Source organism: Aquarana catesbeiana, linkage group LG03 (assembly GCF_042186555.1).
Source record: "Aquarana catesbeiana isolate 2022-GZ linkage group LG03, ASM4218655v1, whole genome shotgun sequence".
In the NCBI taxonomy this organism is placed as follows: Eukaryota; Metazoa; Chordata; class Amphibia; order Anura; family Ranidae; genus Aquarana; species Aquarana catesbeiana.
Genome location: NC_133326.1, coordinates 615,162,391 through 615,181,768, shown reverse-complemented (window position 1 = coordinate 615,181,768; position 19,378 = coordinate 615,162,391).

Sequence of the window (19,378 nt, the reverse complement as noted above, 5' to 3'; positions counted from 1 at the left end):
ATGAACGTTTAAAAATAATATGTAGGTCCAGACACGGCTTTAACTATCTCGATGCGTTTTGTGGTCTAGTATTACCACTCATCAGGAGCAAGCACGTGATAATGATCTGAAATGAGATACATAATTGTCCAATAGTTGGTATATAGCAGAGGAAATGGTATACATATTGGCTAGAAACCAATCCCATAGTAGTACTTACAAACAGGTCTGCTGTGTGTGTAAATAACACTGTCTGTTGAGGGTTGTGTCAACAACCTACATGCATGTGTATATAAATGGAATTTATGGGTTATACTACCACTATCAATTATTGTTTTTATCTTGTTAATCATGGTCCTATTGTACCCAATAAACAGATCTATATTTTTACTATTGATAGTTGGTTGTCCCTGAGATTGCATATTCTATGCATGTTATGTGTATATAAAATGAAATTTATGGGTTATATTACCACTATCATTTATTGTTCTTATCTTGCTAATTATGGTCCTATTGTATTCAAACAAGCATTTATACTATTGATAGTTGGTTGTCCCTGAGACTGCATGCTTCACATAAAGTCCCACCTGCTCCAATCCCCCCCCCCTTTCCCGCAATTCTCAATAGATAGGGATAGAGATATATGACCTAATTGGTCTTTACCTCATATAAAGTCCTTATCATCAGTGCCACCTCATCAGTGCCAATCAGTACTGCCTCATCAGTGCCCGTCAGTGCAGCCTCATCAGTGCTCCATAGTGAAGGAGAAAAATTACTTATTTACAAAGTTTTGTAACAGAAACCAAGAAAAACGTTTTTTTTTTTAAATTTGCGATCTTTTTTTTTTTTTGTAGCGCAAAAAATAAAACCCAGTGGTGATCAAATACCACCAAAGAAAAGCTCTATTTGTGGGAAAAAAATATAGAAATGTTTGGGTACAGTGTCACATGACTGCGCAATTGTCATTCAAACTGTGATAGCGCTAAAAGCTGAAAATTGGCCTGGGTAGGAAGGGGTGAAAGTGCCCGGTATTGAAGTGGTTAAGGTGTGGTCAAACAGGTTGACTTTAATCGTATGATATGATCCTGTCCATTAACTGCTTGCCGACCGGCGCACGCCGATGTACGTTGGCACAATGGCACGGCAAAAAGGCAAAAGGACGTACCTGTAAGTCCTTTTGAAATTGCCGCCGTGCCGTTGCGTGCGCGCCGGCGGCGGCGCGCGCACGCCGGCCGGGAGCTCCGTGAGTCGGGTCGCGGGTCCTGCGGACTCGATTGCCGCAGGGATACCCACGATCGCCTCACGGAGAGGAAGAATGGGGAGATGCTAAGGTAAACAAGCATCTCCCCGTTCTGCCTAGTGACAGTGTCACTGATTTCTGCTCCCTGTCATTGGAAGCAGCGATCAGTGTAGTGACACTGCTAGCCCATCCCCCCTACAGTTAGAACACATCCCTAGGATACATTTAACCCCTCCCCGCCCCTAGTGGTTAACCCCTTCACTGCCAGTCACATTTACACAGTAATCAATGCGATTTTAATCGCACGGATCGCTGTATAAATGTGAATGGTCCCAAAATCACGCCAAAATTGTCCGACGTGTCCGCCATAATGTCGCAGTCAAGATAAAAATCACTAATTGCCGCCACTACCAGTAAAGAAAAATAAAAATGAATAAAAATGCCATAAAACTATCCCCTATTTTGTAAACTCTATAACTTTTGCGCAAACCAATCAATAAACGCTTATTGTGATTTTTTTACCAAAAATATATAGAAGAATACGTATCGGCCTAAACTGAGGAAAAAAATTTCTTTTTATATATTTTTAGGGGATATTTATTATTGCAAAAAGCAAAAAATAATGCGTTTTTTTCAAAATTTACGCTTTTTTTTGTTTATAGCGCAAAAAATAAAAACCGCAGAGATGATCCAATACCACCAAAGTGCTCTGGCCAGGAAGGGGGTAAATTCTTCCGGGGCTGAAGTGGTTAATAGTGCCCTATTGATCACAGGTTGTAGCCTTAGGCTCGGTTCACACCTATGCAGTTCGCTTTTGATCCGTTTCTGCGGTGCGTTTTGCATTCTTGCACGCGTGTTTTTCCTGCGTTTTTTTTTTTGCGTTTTGTGTTTTGTATTTTTTATGCTTTTTTTTGGCCAATTTGTTGTTGGGTGGGTTAAAAAACACAAATTGCAGGAAAAATGCACTACATGCTTTTCTGCAGCTTCTCCATTGAAGTCTATTGAACTAAAAATGCGCCCTTTTGCGCTTAAAGTCCCTGACCCTTTCTAAAAACGCAGTGGCTGAAAAAAAGCATAGATGTGAACATGTGCCATAGGAAACCATGTTAAATGGACTGTAGTGTGTTTCTGCAAAAAGCACTAAAAAGAACGCATAGGCATGAACCAGGCCTTATTGTCTCTTCTACTTTCCATGCCAGTAGCACTTACACCAGAAATAGGCATTCTTGGGTTATTGGAGAAGCAATGGCCTAGGTACAGTGGGGCAAAAAAGTATTTAGTCAGCCACCAATTGTGCAAGTTCTCCCACTTAAAGTGGAGTTCCACCCACTTTTACAACTCTTCAGCATCCCTCACTAAACTGTGAACTGTAAACAAATTGGATATTTTTTTATTTTTTTTCTCAGCACCTACTGTATATCTGCTGTATTCATTTTTCACTTCCTCCTACCTGGCCGCGGCCCATCACATCATTTCCTGTTTGCAATGCCTTCTGGGAAGGGGCGGCAACTTCCTCTGAAACTGCCGTTGCTATGGAAACCTGACCCGAAACCTATTACACTGCTTGTGCTGCACTGAGCATGTGCAAAATCTGCAAGGCTGAGATCCAGGAAGAAATACAGTCTGGCTTCAGATGCCCACACTTAAAATGGCCACGGCCTGCTGTAAGTTTATAAAATAACAAACTACTGCTATAAACTAACAAAACAGACCTTAGCTTACAGACTAACTTTACTAGAATACATTAAGCTTGTGTATTATAGGGGTATTTTTATTTAAAAAGTATAATTTTGGCCGGAACACCACTTTAAAAAGATGAGTGAGGCCTGTAATTGTCATCATAGGTATACCTCAACTATGAGAGACAAAATGTGGAAACAAATCCAGACACTCACATTGTCTGATTTTTGAAAGAATTTATTTGCAAATTATGATGGAAAATAAGTATTTGGTCAATATCAAAAGTTCATCTCAATACTTTGTTATATATCCTTTGTTGGCAATGACAGAGGTCAAACGTTTTCTGTAAGTCTTCACAAGGTTGTCACACACTGTTGTTGTACATGGAGTTCCTTCATGCAGTACTCCTCTAGAGCAGTGATGTTTTGGGGCTGTCGCTGGGCAACACGGACTTTCAGCTCCCTCCAAAGGTTTTCTATGGGGTTTAGATCTGAAGACTGGCTAGACCACTGCAGGACCTTGAAATGCTTCTTATGAAGCCACTCCTTCGTTGCCCGGGCGGTGTGTTTGGGATCATTGTCATGCTGAAAGACCCAGCCATGTTTCATCTTCAATGCCCTTGCTGATGGGAGGAGGTTTGCACTCAAAATCTCACGATACATGGTCCCATTCATTCTTTCATGTACTCGGATCAGTCATCCTGTTCCCTTTGCAGAGAAACAGCCCCAAAGCATGATGTTGCCACCCCCATGCTTCACAGTAGGTATGGTGTTCTTTGGTTGCAACTCAGCATTCTCTCTCCTCCAAACACGACAAGTTGTGTTTCTACCAAACAGTTCTACTTTGGTTTCATCTGACCATATGACATTCTCCCAATCCTCTTGTGGATCATCCAAATGCTCTCTAGCAAACCTCAGATGGGCCCGGACATGTACTGGCTTAAGCAGGGGGACACGTGGGGCACTGCAGGATCTGAGGCCCTGGTGGCGTAGTGTGTTACTGATGGTAGCCTTTGTTACGTTGGTCCCAGCTCTCTGCAGGTCATTCACTAGGTCCCCCCGTGTGGTTCTGGGATTTTTGCTCACCGTTCTTGTGATCATTTTGACCCCACGGGGTGAGATCTTGCGTGGAGCCCCAGATCGAGGGAGATTATCAGTGGTCTTGTATATCTTCCATTTTCTAATTATTGCTCCCACAGTTGAATTCTTCACACCAAGCTGCTTGCCTATTGCAGATTCAGTCTTCCCAGCCTGGTGCAGGTCTACAATTTTGTTTCTGGTGTCCTTTGACAGCTCTTTGGTCTTCACCATAGTGGAGTTTGGAGTGTGACTGTTTGAGGTTGTGGACAGGTGTTTTTTATACTGATAACAAGTTCAAACAGGTGTCATTAATACAGGTAATGAGTGGAGGACAGAGGAGCCTTTTAAAGAAGAAGATACAGGTTTGTGAGAGCCAGAAATCTTGCTTGTTTGTAGGTGACCAAATACTTATTTGTAAAAAAATTCTTTAAAAAATCAGACAATGTGATTGTCTGGATTTGTTTCCACATTTTGTCTCTCATAGTTGAGGTATACCTTTGATGACAATTACAGGCCTCTCTCATCTTTTTAAGTGGGAGAACTTGCATAAGTGGTGGCTGACTAAATACTTTTTTGCCCCACTGTATGTGAGAACGTTTTTTGAGAGAAACTTTGCTCCTAGCTCCTAAACAAATTGTCCTTAAAGCGGTAGTAAAGTCCTCTTTGTGATTTTTGCCTACAGGTAAGCCTATAATAAGGCTTACATGTGGGTAAAATTAATATCTCCTAAATGTGCACTGTTTTGGAGATATTCACCATGGATGCAGCCTGTGATGTTACTGGCGCATGCGCTCTGAAGGTCCAGCATACCGCGCTAGACCTTGAGAGCACCGTGCCATAACCGCGGGCTCTTGGTGACGGGATGTGACGTCTAGACATGTGCAGTACGTTTAGTTCCAGGTCGAAATTCAGAGGCGTTATTTGTAAATTGGATGTATCTGAATTTCCAAATTACAATTTAGAGTAATAAAAAACAAAATTTGGGACGAAATTCAAATAGTTTTTGAATCAAATTCGAATTTCCGAAGAGAATAAAATTAATTAGAAAATAAAGGGATAAAATAGAATATGAATTGAATAGAAAGAATATAACAATCCTCTGAAATTCAAATTTCAAATAGAGTAAATCTGAATTCGAATAGAATATAAAATAATAGAATAGAAAAAAAAAGAATAGAAAAGAATAGAAAAAAACAGTAGAATAGAATAAAATAGAAAGAATATAACTTTCTTCCGAAATTCAAAATTCAAATAGAAAAGAATAGAATAGAAAAAAGAATAGACTAGAATTAAAAAAACAATACAATAAAATAGAATAGAAAGAATATAACCATTTCCCAAAAAATTTGATAGAACAGAAAATAAAAGGATAGAATAGAAAAAAATAGAAAAAAAACAATAGAATAAAATAAAATAGAATATAACCATCTTTTTCTGAAATTCGAATAGAATATATTTGAATAGAATAGAAAAGAATAGAATAGAAAATAAAATACTAGAATAGAAAAGAATAGAATAGAAAAAACAATAGAATTGAATAGAAAAAATATAACAATAAAACGATCTTCCGAAATTCGAATACATTTGAATAGAAGAGAGAAATAAATGAATATAATACAAAAGAAAAGAATAAAGTAGAAAATAAAAGAATAGAATAGAAAAAAAAACCTAGAATAGAATGGAATAGAAAGAATATAACCATCTTCCAAAATTAAAATTTTGAATAGAATAATGAATGAATGAAATTTGAATTCGAATCAGTTAGAATTTTCTGAATTCGGTCGAACTGAGTTCAATTCGACCAAATTCGGAAAAATCAAATCGATTTGAATTTGAATAAATGAAACAAATTCTGAAAACAAATTAAACAAATTTAACTAAACAAATTTATGTAAATATCGAAGCAAAATGAAACAATACTAATTTTTTCGTTCTGCACATATCTAGTCACGTCATCACAGCTCCGGCCACTCTTTATGGGCCTTGCTTTGTGCACTGGTACACAGTCATGTTGGAACAGGAAGGGGCCATCCCCAAACTGTTCCCACAAAGTTGGGAACATGAAATTGTCCAAAATGTCTTGGTATGCTGATGCCTTAAGAGTTCCCTTTACTGGAAAAAAGAGGCCAAGCCCAACCCCTGAAAAACAAACCCACACCATAATTCCCCCTCCACCAAATGATTTGGACCGGTGCACAAAGCAAGGTCCATAAAGACATGGATGAGTGAGTTAGGGGTGGAGGAACTTGACTGGCCTGCATAGAGTCCTGACCTCAACCCAATAGAATACTTTTGGGATGAATTAGAGTGGAGACTGTGAGCCAGATCTTCTCTTCAACATCAGTGCCTGACCTCACAAATGCGCTTCTGGAAGAATGGTCAAACATTCCCATAGACACACACCTAAACCTTGTGGACAGCCTTCCCAGAAGAGCTGGAGCTGTTATAACTGCCAAGGGTGGTTCAACTCAATACTGAACCCTACCGGCTAAGACTGGGATGCCATTAAAGTTCATGTATGTGTAAAGGCAGGCGTCCCAATACTTTTGACAATATAGTATATATATATATATATATATATATATATATATATATATATATATATATATATATATATATATATATATATATATATATATATATATATTAATAGTCCAACTCCTTTTTCTTCCACCTCAATTTGAGTCCATAAGAATTAAAACGTGCACCAGTGAATATTCTGAATGAATCACCCCCAGGCCTGATCCCCTTACATCAGAGTTTACCCCTTTCATTAGGGTTAACAAAGTTGCCCCCCCTTACATCAGGGTCCTCAGACTCCCCCCCTTACATCAGGGTTCCCAGAGTTCACTCTTACAACAGAGACCCCACTTTCAGTAGGGTCCCCAAAGTCTTCCCTTACATTAGAATCCCAAAGTCCCTCCTTACATTAGGGTTCCCAGAGTACTCCTGGCCGCGGCTGCGCCCTAGGCAGCAGTGCGCCCTAAGCGGATGCCTAGTTCGCCTAGTGGTAGCACTGGCCCTGCCCCAACATTTCCCATCATCTGGAAGAGGAGATCTCGGAGAACGAAATCCAATGGGTGGATGAAGCCGTGCGTGGGTTCCTTCAGATCCCTCTCAAGACAGACTTTCTGAAGTTGTCGCCTAAGATGTCAGGGAAGTACCTATCAGTGTTGAATACCTGGGGTTACGGCAGGAAGATTAACCTAGATGGTGTAGTCATCAGCCGACCAGACAAAAGGGATCTCAAGCGATTTGTCACCACGGTGAATGCAAAGAAAGAGTCCGTAATTCTACCCAACCCTGAGTACTACTGGTAAAATGTCAATCGAAATGGTATCACTACCACTTTGGATTACAAATATGTGTTGTGTGATGTCAAGGCGCTATGATGACAGCCACTTCACACACACATTTAAATTGTTGTTAGTGGAGAACATTCCAGAGAGCTGTACTGCCCGGACTGTGCTGGACTGAATGTTGCCGGCAGATACAGGGAGCGTCCACCTGAGCCATGTTGGCTAAAGTTTGAAGTTGTTGAGGTGATCCACCCTGAAGGGAGACCTCTGATCTTCAGCAGGTTGTCACTTCCCAAGTGATGATGAAGAGAAAAAAAAAAATCTTCTATGTCCCTTGCTGTCATATGGACAGACTGAGGATGACTTTGCAAGGGGACCTATGTCCTGAAGTGCGGTCCCTTGCATTAAGGCCTGGCTGCTTGTTGCCTGAAATGTAGCTGTACCTTCTTGTCCCTGGAGTTGTCCCTGGAGAAGAAGGGAAACTGTTGGGAAATATAGTCCACCCAGAGGGAAATCGATGGACTGTTACATGTCTTGGACTTTAAATGTTTGGTTAGTTAGATTAGGTGGTAATAGAGGGGTAAATCCCCACCATGAATGTGGATAATGGACTAAACCATATGTCTAAACTGTTTCTAGTGTGATCACCAGGTGGCATGAACAGTGCTGACCTGAGTGAACTTTATTCACATTATGTGCCAAGTGTAAGTTTGTTGATCATTGGGAAGGAGATGGCATTCTCCATCAAGGATGGGGCCTGCTTCCAAAATTGTAAATAGTGCAATATTCCATAGGGTGTAATTACACTGCTAATCGAATCACCTGTTTAATCACATATATATATACTGCACCTTGTTACCATAGGATAGGATGCATTTGCATTGCTGTTGATTCTCTCTTTTAGGTGTTGCTGTGTCGGTGCATCTTCCTTGGCTAAGGAAAGACAGGGATCTAGCCTGCCGTCAACACTAACCCATTTCTATATTATCACTGTATATATTTTAGATAGTGAGGAATTAAGGCTGTTGCTTAGGCCTGCCTTTAAAATTGTACATAGATATGTTTGATACTTTATTGTCTTACATGACCCATCATAACTTCTTTTATGTCTCTTTGATACCTATGTTTATTGCATGTGGTACCCACACTTATATATATCTATATTGTTATATTGTTAACCTTTTCCTGTTTCCCTACCCATCCCAGTTTTTGCCAGGACACTCGCTCTCAGGCTTGAGAGATTAAAAAGACATTTATTTTTCTGCAAACCTTGAGACGTAGTTTTGTGGGCAGGGGGAAGATGTAGCACCCTGGAGTTTAGTCAGGGTTGCTTATTGAAATTTACTTGCCAGGAATAGTCATCTTGGTTAATTGTTAGAGATCCACTGATTTCTCCCTAAGTTTGGCCTGGTTGCACTTTCCTCTTCTGCCACTAGGTGGCCGGGTACTTGGTGGTACTAGATATGAGAAGGCCAATGCAAGGTCAGGTTATGGGTATGTGTTTGCTGTCTCAGCCAATGGGCAGGGGTTTTCTTGGATTCCTTGGCCTGCTGGGAGAGCCTATATATTCAGGGGAGGTCAGGTGATCTGTGTTCTGTGCCACCTCGACGGCTGTCTGGGTGGATGTGTGTTGTATTGCCCAGGCTGCTAGGCCAGAGATTGGGCCTATGCCGGGCACATCTGGCTGCTAGGCTGTCTGAGACCCTATCCAGAGGCAAGAGAGCAGTGCAGGGTTGGGACTGCGGCTTGGAGTCCAACCAAATGTGACAGTCCTGCCAGCCGGAGAACCTGTCATGATCAGAGGTAGAGGGGAAGCTGTCGCCAGTAAGGGACTATCCGCCTAATTGCCAGGGACCACAGTGAGTAACTGAACCAAGTACTGGAGCAGCATTCTTACCAATCGGGGACGGTGAAGAATCGGGAAACTTCAATGGGTATCAAGCCAGGGACCCAGCCAGCAGAGGTGGCGCTTGCAGGAATCTTGAGTGCCAAGCTAGGGATCCAGCAGATAAGCGAGGGTGACACTTGAGGAAGATACCACCGTGAAGATTGGAAGAGCTCAAGGGATTCAGTGGCAGTGAATCAGTGGGTCTAGTGAAGAGACAGGGAGCTCAGTGGGCTGAAGAACTACAAGGAGCAATTGTAGTGAAAGTGAAAGAACTGTTATGCTTTGTGTTAGGAACTGTTTAAGACTGTTGCCATAGGAGACAGCATTCCTGCACACGGAGATGTGGCATCTTGCTAGATGCCTTTCCCTTCATGACTGTCCTCCTATTGAAGTCTCGGAGTCTGCCAATTAATCTTGCAACTACCTAAGGATGCCCTGGCCCTAACCCTCTCTCCCCAAAAAAGTTTGTTAAGAGAAATAAACTTTCTTTTTCATTCAAGAAGTGTCTGGCACCCAATAACTTTAACTACTCTGCACCCACCATGCCTCACAACCCACTATACACAGAAGGATGTCAGCTATCTCTGGCCCTGGAGGTTCTCATTAGACCGAAGGAGGACTGGGACCTTGCTACAACTGTACTGCACTTTGTGAGCCATTTTCAGTCTGCAAGTTAGGACGTTTCTGCATGTTAGGACTTACTTTCTTAGCTTTTGAAAATTTGTTATACTTTCTTGATTTGGTGGTGTAGTTTCATCATGGCTCGCAAACGCCTCAGTAATGAAGAAATAGTTTGTTGAACTCAGATTCTGAAGAAGATCAACATGCATCAGATTACGAGCCATCGGATGACAAAAATGAAATAGATGACATCCTTGTAGAAGACAACTCGGATTCTGATGAAAGCACCATCACAGCACCATCCAAACTGATTTGCCATCTTCATCTGCGAATAGAACTACCGTATTTACTATGCAGGTGTACCCCAGGAAATGTCAAGACCAAGGAAGGGAAGTGAATCAGGTGAGTGGTAATGGATTTGGCTCAAGGAATATTACATTCTGGAGGAAACATCACTTGTGATAACTTCTTTACGAACCTGCAGTTAGCTAAAGAATTACTGGAGAAGAAAATCACAGTTTTTGGAACAATTTGTAAAAACAAAAAAGAACTGCCCCAAGAATTCCTGACCACAAAAAAACAAAATGTCTACTCCACTCTGGTTTCCAGAAAGATGTGATGATTGCATCATACTGTCCCAGGAAAAACAAAGTTGTCACCCTCTTGAGCTCTATGCATTTCCAACCAACTGTTCAAAACCGAGAATACAAAGAAACAGAGATAATTTAGTTATACAATGAGACAAAAGGAGGCCTTGATACGTTGGATCAGATGGTTCATACTTATGCCCTGTACACACGATAGGATTTTCCGATGGAATATGTGTGATAGGACCTTGTTGTCGGAAATTCCGACCGTGTGTAGGCTCCATCACACATTTTCCATAGGAATTTCCGACACACAAAGTTTGAGAGCTTGCTATAAAATTTTCCGACAACAAAATCCGTTGTCAGAAATTCTGATCGTGTGTACACAAATCCGACGCACAAAGTGCCACGCATGCTCAAAATAAATTAAGAAACAAAAGCTATTGGCTACTGCCCCGTTTATAGGCCTGACGTACGTGTTTTACGTCACCGCATTCAGAACGATCGGATTTCCTGACAACTTTGTGCGACCGTGTGTATGCAAGACAAGTTTGAGCCAACATCTGTCGGAAAAAATCCATGGATTTTGTTGTCGGAATGGCCGATCAATGTCCGACCGTGTGTACAGGGCATTACAGTACTAAACGAATGACCAGAAGAGGGCCAATGGTTATATTTTATAACATGTTGGATGTTAGTGCTATCAACGTCTACATTATCTGGATGTTGCTAAAATCAGACTGAAATGCAAGTAAATCGCACAAAAGGAAGGTTTTACTTACACACTGGCTGGAGTATCTGAGGGGCCTGACATTCCTCAGACTTCTACCTCAGCAAAACCACCAAGAAAGAAGGCACATTGAACTATCTGCCCTAACAGCAAACACAGAAAAACTTGAACAGTGTGTTGTGTGTGCAAAAAAAGTATGTCAAGAACATCTTAAAGTGGTGTCTTTGAACTGTGGACAGTGAAACTTTTTCATCATATTAGCATAACTTTTCTAACTACCTATGCCCTACACCTACATATCAAAATGTCATGTTTCTCTCATTTGACAATATCTTTATAATTTTTAACGTTATCTGTGAATTTATATGCAAAATAATATAGGACAAAATAATCTTCACAGTTAGAGCTCAAAATATGGAGAATACACTTTATTATCATCAAATGATTAAGCATTGCTTAGTATTTCATGGTTATTCAATATTTTACTAGCTAAAATTATAATCAAAATTCATAATGATCATGTTTCACAATAAAAATATAAAAAAAAAAAAAAAAAATTATACTAAAACTTTTATTTATTATATGTACCAACATTTATTCATTATGTGTACCAAACTATAGTACAGGGTCCATTGGACCCTTGCAGGGCAAGGTGGTACAAAAAAAGCCAGTAGACGGAGGGTTAAGTATTCTTCACAAAGCTTTACCTCATTTACTAAGCTCTGGACTAAGTGCACTTGCAGCGCAGAGTATATTTTCCTTTAGTAAATCAACCCCTTAGTCTGCTGGGGAGGTAAATTACATTCAAAACAATCTAGTGATAGTTCTTCTTCTTTAGACCCTGTTCACATTTGGGCAGTTAGGAACTGCAGGAAGAATCGGTGTGATTCTGCCTGCGATACCAAAGTGTGGCAAAACGTGTTGGGTGCCATATGAATGGCTCCCCAAATGTGGTGCAATTTTACCAAGATTGTCACGCAAGAAAATGCACGAGAATCGAGGCAAAATGAGAATGTATGATCATGCTCAGGGCCAAAATTCAGTCCCTGAGCTTCTTTGCCACGACAAACGCGTGTGAGTGGGAACCCACATTCCCTTTATGTGTTATGTGAACAGGGTCTGAAGGTCAAAGCATTAGCATGCCAACCAGGCATTGAGTGTCCTCACAAGGAAAGCAGCAATGGCAGCTGTACATACTTGTCTCATAACAGGTGTACTTTAAATCTCAAATACACTAATTCAAAATTAAAATTAAAAAGGGCCCCAAACAGGGTAAAAAATGTAAAAAAAGCAGCTCAAGCTGCAAAAATCACATTCAGTTGGGATGTCACCATTCTATTCCACCACAAGATGTCATCAGACTTCCAGACTGAGTGACACCCAGCAACATTAGAGGAATTTAGCACTGAATTTAGATTAGAAACCTGCGAGCAAGGACTTTTATTGCAGAAGAGAAATACTATTTCTCTTCTGCAATAAAAGCTTCTTACTTTAGAATGTACACTGAGCTGCACATTCTTGTTACACCTCTGTGCTGAGATGAATGGACTCCTGTGCGCTTATGCACTCTGGCCCAGCCAAACAAGACGGCCAAAGACCCATGGGGGAAAAAATGTTGGTGCCAGCGAGGAAGCTTGCAGGCATTGTATCACTGGAGAGGAGTTGAACATTTAGATCCGCTTTACCGTTAAAGATTGAGGGTGTGATGAACTAGGAGCAGAGAGCGAGATCACACGGAGGCTAAGCATGCAGGACCCAGCATGTAGGGTATTTATTGAGGGGGTTTTGACACACAATAGGGCAGGAACATGGTAGAGGTGGGGACAACAAGTGAAGGGCAGATTCAAGAAATTCAAGCAATAGAGGTCTGGGGGTTCCGTGCCACACAGCAGTCCGACACCAGTGACAATACCACTCTGTGTAAAGAAGACAGTATTAAGTTCTCCACAGTGCTTGGAGTAGTGCCAGTCCTAGTGTTCAGATAGCAGCCAAGGGTCAGTATGGAATTGCAAGTCCCGATGCTCAGATAGCAAAGCACAGCTCATACAGAACTATATGTACCAGCAGTGGCGGAGCTAACGCCATAGCAACACACGCAGGCGCTATGGGTCCCGCAGCCGAGTGGGGCCCAGTGAGGACAGGCAGCTCCGTGGGTCCGCGGGTGAGAGCGGGCGGCTCCGTGGGTCTGCGGATGAGAGCGCGGGCAGCTCCGAGGGCTGTCAGGCAGCTCAGTTGGTGAGACAGCTGTGTGGCTCATGGGTGAGCGGGCTGGCCAATCAGGGAGCTGGCGGGCGGGGGAGCATAGCGATGACATCATCTCTCACCGCCGGCGCTCGCCCTGCATCCCTGCAGTGCAGTTCCCCCCTCACTGTGCAGACAGCCACAGGAAGCAGAGAGATGACATTATCTCTCTGCTGCTTGACTGATAATCTGCTGCCGGACTCTGGGACACAGCAGGAAAGTGACACAGCAAGTGACAATCCGTAATGTGTGGCAGGTGACGTGGCAAGTGACATTCCAGGACGTGGCAAGTGACAATCCGTAATGTGTGACAGGTGACGTGGCAAGTGACAATCCGCAACATGTGGCAGGTGATGTGGCAAGTGACAATCCGTGATGTGGCAAGTGACAATCCGTAACAAGTGGCAGGCGACGTGGCAAGTGACAATCCGTAATGTGTGGCAAGTGACAATCCGGGACGTGGCAAGTGACAATCCATAATGTGAGGCAAGTGACAATCCGGGACGTGGCAAGTGACAATCCATAATGTGTGGCAAGTGACAATCCGGGACGTGGCAAGTGACCATTCGTAATGTGTGGCAAGTGACAATCTGGGACGTGGCAAGTGACAATCCGTAATTTGTGGCAAGTTACAATCTGGGACGTGGCAAGTGACAATCCGTAATGTGTGGCATGTGACGTGGCAAAAAAATGAGAAATAATTAAACACTCAGTTGGTATCTCTCCCTCAGCGCTCATTGAAAGTGTGTTACTTTAAAATAACAAGAGCAGCTACTATAATAATAAAACATTAAAGCAGAAATATGTCACAGCAACAAATACCATAACATTAGCAGTGCTAAAATAATCCAAACGTTTTGGGATTTGTTAAAAGTTCACTAAAATAGTTAAATAAGTATGAAGTCTACTTCATACTTCCACTTCTATATAAAGGTGACGTGGCAAGTGACGTGACAATCCGTAATGTGTGACAGGTGACGTGGCAAGTGACAATCTGGGACGTGGCAAGTGGACATGTAGCAGGTGACATTCCGCAACGTGTGACAATCTGCATCTGGTGGCAGGCGACGTGGCAAGTAGACAATCCGCAACTTGTGGCAGGTGATGTGGCAAGTGACATTCCGTGACAAGTTGCATCTGGTGGCAGGCGACGGTGGCAAGTGACACGCTCAGGGCTCCCACTGATTCTCCATTATGGTGAGTTGAACTATTTCATTTTATATAACAGAACAGAAAGTGGTTAGAAGGCATGGAGGTCAGCAATGTGTGTCCTTCAGGGGTTGCATACAGTATACTGCATACTTTGTTGTTCAAAATTAATATAAGCTGTTGCCTGGGTACTGTGCCACATGGGTGTGGTAATCTGTTGTTCAATGGCATTAGTTCATTTTTTTGTGAGGGGGGGCTGTTTGCAGGAGGGGGGGCCATACAACATTTTGCTATGGGGCCCTGTGATTTCTAGTTACGCCCCTGTGTACCAGCAGTCCTAATAATGCATAAGGGCATGTTGAGACTTGCAGTTGGAGGGTGATAATAACATGTGGTTGAGCCACGTTTTTAGCACCCTGCACTTAAGTTGCACTCTTTACAGTGCCCTAGATCCTATGGGACAGCCTGCAGGACATGGACACTGCAAGACCAAAATTACAGGACTGCCAAACAGGTTATGGTACATTTGCCAGCTATGTAGACCAGGCACACCACTCCACTACCATTAAGCCAGAGTGCTGAAAAGCCCCTTCCCTTTCTAGGCAGAAGGCCCTAAAACGTGCATTATTGCACATGACAAAGCATTCAGCATGCATGGATGGCACAAAGGTTGTTGCAAACGTTTTTTTTTTTTTTTAAGTAGCTCAGTAGCTTTACAAAACTCTTCATTCATTATAACTGCTCACAATAAATAACACTAACGTGTCTCCTAGACTGTAAGCTGTAACGAGCAGGGCCCTCTGATTCCTCCTGTATTGAATTGTATTGTAACTGTACTGTCTGCCCTCATGTTGTAAAGCGTTACGCAAACCGTCAACGCTATATAAATCCTATATGATAACAATAATGTTGTACTGTAAGTATATATGTTTATTATATTATGACTATTACTATACTACAGACCTCAGTTGCAGTAGGGGCTGTAGAGCAGCAGCAAGCTAGCAGTTGGCCCTCTATGTCACAGAGCTAGTTGGCTTCTGAATTGTAAACAGAGTCCTTCCCATGTCCTGGCATCCCTGTATGTCAGAGATGGGAGGGACTTGCCAGGGAGTTGCCATATTTCACTTAGAGTGGAACTTTAGCAATAGAGATGGGCCGAACACCCCCTGTTCGGTTCGCACCAGAACTCCTGTACAGGGAAAAACTTTGGCCTGGAGCCGCAAAAATGATTAAAGTCTATGGGACCTGAATATGAAAAACCAAAAGCCCCTATTTTGAAGGCTTATATGCAAGTTATTGGACATAAAAAGCATATGGGGGCCTGGGTATTGCCCTGGGGGACATGTATCAATACAATTTTTTTTTTTTAAAAACAATCATTTTTAAAGGAACAGTGATTTTAATGATGCTTAAAGTGAAACAATAAAAATGAAAAAATCCTTTAAATATAGTGCCTGGGGTCCCCTTAGTCTGCCTGTGAAGTGGCGCATCTGTACCATGTATAGAACCTACTGCAGAAAAACTGACATTTCTAAAGAAAAAAAATGTTGATGGGGACAGGGGGCCTCTTCCCGACAACCCTAGGCAGTGGTTGTGGGGATCTGCGGCCTGGGGGCTTATCAGAATCTGTAAGCCCCCTTTAACAAGGGAGCCCACAGACCCCCCCCCCCATGTGAATGAGTAGGGGGTAGCTGAAGAGCACTAATGAGGAAAGCTGCTGGGCCTGCATCACTTTAGATGTGTTACTATTGAAAATATCTCACCAAAAATGAAATTTTTGTTGCGGGGATGCTTGAAATCTGACTTGTATCTTAGACAAGAAAGGTATCTTCTGGGAAAATTGGTGAGCCAATCACACAAGCAGGAAAAGCAGGAAGTTATGTTTCTGGGGAGTGGTCAGTATACATTCTGTGTACAGAACAACTCCATGTAGCCATATTGCATTTCTAGAAAAGGCTTCAGATTCAGAGGCTGCAGGTTGAAAAGGAAAGGTAATTTTTAATAACATTCAATTACAATATGACTTGTATCGCAATTGTACACGCTATATTATTTTTTCTTTGTTTGCTATTTTGTTTCCCCACGGACGTTGAGTTACCCTTTAAGGTGAAAAACCATGAGGGTTTACAACTCCTTTAAGGTATAACTAAATAATTTTTTTTTTATTATTTTAAAGGAGATTGTGAAAACCTGTTAGGTGTTTTTTTCCCCAAATGTGTCCAATTAGGGAGATTTCCCTTCACTTCCTGTCCTGTAGAGATAACAGTGTGTAAAACCCTCTTATGCCGCGTACACATGATCAGAATTTCCGACAACAAATGTTCGATGTGAGCTTGTTGTCGAAAATTCCAACCGTGTGTATGCTCCATCGAACATTTGCTGTCGGAATTTCCGACAACAAATGTTTGAGAGCAGGTTCTCAAATTTTCCGACAACAGTGCCCCCCATCTGAACATTTTTTCTTGATTCTTGCGAAGCACCCTCTAGTGTGCTACTAGTATTAGTGCAGGTAAATTTATTTTGGTATGACTGATGTTAACTGTGTGAGTCTATAATTAGGTCGGGTTACTGCAGGTCAGGCTGGATGGCTCAACAGCAGGGGTGCTCAACCTGTGGCCCCACAGCTGTTGTGGAACTACAAGTCTCATGAGCCCCTGTTACAAGCATGGCTTCCAAAGGCAGAGGCATGATGGGAATTGTAGGTCTGCAACAGCTGGAGGGCCACAGGTTGAGCACCCATGCTCTACACATGGGTGCTCAACCTGTGGCCCTCCAGCTGTTGCGGAACTACAAGTCCCATGAGGCATTGCAAGCTTCTGACAGTTACAAGCATGACTCCCAAAGGCAGAGGTTGAGCACCCATGCTACAGTGTAGGTCTCTGGTACCTCCCCCTGGATCTAGAAGTCTGCAGAAGCTTCTGGAAGTTAGTGGGAGGAGGCCAGGAGGTCCTGATCTGCATATCTGAGGGAATCCCCAGGCAGAGGGCCTGGCAGGGTTCAGGCTGGCTTGCGTCCGGTTTGAGAAGGAATCTTGCCTAAGAGCAGCGGGGAGCAAAGAGGACAGAGTGAGTACATCAGCACACCCAGGGATACACAAGGGGAAAGACTGCCACATGTAGCAAGCTTTCAAAGGACAGCACTATGCTTAACCTTTTACCCTTTGTCCTGGGAGATCTTCGGAGCAGCTAGGCTGGTAGACAAGTAGCCAGGAGGGCTGGTAGTGCCTGCAGGAGGTGGAGCTGGGAGCAGTTCTACCAGAGTTTTGCAACATTTTGTGCTATTTTTGCAAAGAGGGGTTTAAGAACTCCTGGTCCGTAAGGGATATTGCCACTGATCCAAGAGACAGGGTGTTTCTAATGCCGCGTACACACGAGCGGACTTTCCGGCAGACTAGGTCCGACGGTCTTTCCGACTGACTTTCTGACTAGGTCCGACGGACTTTCCGAACCAACGGACTTGGCCCCACACGATAGGACTAAGTCCGTTCATAAGTCTGTTCAGTTTAAACGTGATGACGTAAACAGGACTAAAAAAGGAAGTTCAATAGCCAGTAGCCAATAGCTTCCCTTGCGTCATATTTGGTCCGTCGGACCAGCACACAGACGAACAGTTTTCCCAATTTTAGTCCGTCAGACTTTGAGTCTGTCGGACAGATTTGAAACATGTTCTATTTCTAGGTCCATCGGATTTTTATCCTGAAAAGCTATCGGACTAGCCCACACACTATCGGATTGTCTGCCGTACTAATCAAGTCGGACCTAATCCGCCGGAAAGTCCGCTCGTGTGTACACGGCATAACAAGGAGAACAGTCCAGGATCGTCACTTTTGTACAGAGAGAGATCTTAATTTTTGTACATAAAGAATGAAGTTTGTCCTCATCAGTTGTTTTTCAAGTCAAATTGTGTATCCCATAATCCCTTTACCCTATCCACGTTGTTTTCCCCAATAAAACAACAAAAACATGCCCATGGACTGATTTCTTGTGTCTGGATGCAAGTTGGAAATGCATGTTGCCTGGCTGTGAAGAAATAGGGGGAACCAGTAACCAGCAACTCCTGCGGGGGTAGCGCTACACTTGTTATGGTACCAACTCAAAATTTTGGTTTCTTCATCACTTTCAATCCCGGTCATGGTAGTCACCAGCATATGGGGCCACATACATCAATGAAAATCTGTCAGGAGTACTAACCCCTCACAACTCTATGAAAAATTAAATGGTTTTGGCTTTAAGTACACATACAACCCACATAAATATAGACTAGTATAGTAACTTCTGAGGCATGACATTGGAGGTGTAACAAGTAAATATAATGCCTCCTCGTTTAAAGAGACTATATATGACTGTACATATTTTTTGTATGTTTTCTGATTATTTATGTACCAAGCTTCAACTGCAGGAGGTGCTGCGGATAAGAAGTGTGGGCGCAAATCTTAAGCCATTTTCGGATCCATTAAGTTTGTTTTTGAGCCTGAAAACACATTTTTTAGTAATAAGTGCATTTTAACATTTTGTTTTTAGATGTGTATGAGAATGTTGTCATCCTAACAAGTTAGTAACTCATCTTATTCATGTGTGATTTTCTTCCCATGTATATTGTATTTACTGTAGATGTGTATATAAGGGTAACCATTTTTATTCCTTACATATTGCATTCTGTTTCTTGCTGCTCAGTGACTCACCCAAACAATGTATTCTTTATCTTTACTTCTTTTTCTTCTTAGTCTTAACAGTTGCTATGAAGGAATGTTAAACATCCTGCACAATATAAAGAAAGACTCAAGAAGTAGCAACATTTGTTTAATAGATGGAATCGTAATGGGTGCAATCAGTGCTGGGACAAGATCATCCATGGCAAAGCTGCCAAATTGCACCCCCCCCCCCTT